At 38.6% G+C, this 1,231-nt stretch overlaps 1 protein-coding gene across 2 annotated transcripts in view; it reads right to left on the reverse strand.

Moving 5' to 3' along the window:
- Window positions 1-1,231, reverse strand: part of rps6ka5 (ribosomal protein S6 kinase, polypeptide 5) — a 60,110-nt gene that overhangs the window by 8,806 nt on the left and 50,073 nt on the right. The gene's annotated exons all lie outside the window — the stretch shown is intronic.

The raw sequence follows: 1,231 nt of genomic DNA on the forward strand, positions 1-1,231 counted from the left end.
AATATTTTAAATTCTATTCTGAATTTGACAGGGAGCCAGTGGAGAGAAGCTAAAACTGGAGAAATATGGTCTCTCCTTCCAACTCTCATTAAAACTCTAGCAGCAGCATTTTGGATCAACTGAAGACTTCTTAAAGAGTTTTTTGGATGCCCAGATAATAAAGAATTACAGTAATCCAGCCTAGATGTAATAAATGCATGAATCAGTTTTTCCGCGTCATTTTTGGACAAAATATTTCTAAGTTTAGTGATATTACGCAGGTGGATGAAGGCAGTCCTGGTAACATTTTTTATGTGGGGGTTAAAAGACATATCCTGATCAAAAATAACACCAAGGTTCTTTACATTAGAACTGGAGGCCTGATTAATGTCATCCAGAGGAGGTGAAAGGCTGCAAAGTACAATGCCAGCAGTAACTGTGCCCTAGTGTTTATTTGGCATGCTTTGAAAGCACTCATCTCCAGTCACAACTGTCCAMATTTTCATTTTTTCATTGTTACATTGCATGTTGTTGACCCTGGTTGCCCTCGTACTGATGAGAGGAGCGTCCTGTACTCTGTTGAATAAGTAGAATACTCTTACTTTCACCTGCCCTCAGACTTCTCATTAAATTGACTGTGGTGGGTAACAGCTCTTTTGGCAACTGTCTCAGCTCATTTGCCTCGTAGAACAAAGTGCACAAAGCACGTCAGTAGCCATTTGATCAAAACTTTATGAAAAGCACTAGCACCCTATTGCCCCAGGGAGTGACAGTAGATAGGAGCTCTGTATGGATGACTAGCCAAGTGTGGAAATCTCTCTATCACAGCTACATGACCATTTTTGGACTCTATTTATTCTCACTACCTCTTCTTTTAAATTTTCCATCCTTAATTTCCTTATTTGAAAAAGCTCCTACAAAGGATGACAATCCTATGAACAGAAAGCAACATTTCTTATCTGCACAGCCAGAGCTGCCCTGGTTGTGTTTTATTTACATTTAACTCAGTTCACCAAAGGATGCTGAAGACTGAATGATAAAACAAGATTTGTATCACACATAGAAAAATAAGAACAGACTTACAAGATCAGCAACATTGTTCTCCAAAATTAACTTTGGTATGCTTGCTCTATTTTGGTCTTCCTATGTTATTTTTGTTTTTAGCTACCATTCTGCTACTGTAAGTGGTTATCTACAATTCTATTACAGTTAGCTTTTAGCCACCCACGTAATTTACACGGGGGTTAGGGGG

This window comes from Austrofundulus limnaeus, unplaced genomic scaffold (assembly GCF_001266775.1).
Source record: "Austrofundulus limnaeus strain Quisiro unplaced genomic scaffold, Austrofundulus_limnaeus-1.0 Scaffold466, whole genome shotgun sequence".
Lineage (NCBI taxonomy): Eukaryota > Metazoa > Chordata > Actinopteri > Cyprinodontiformes > Rivulidae > Austrofundulus > Austrofundulus limnaeus.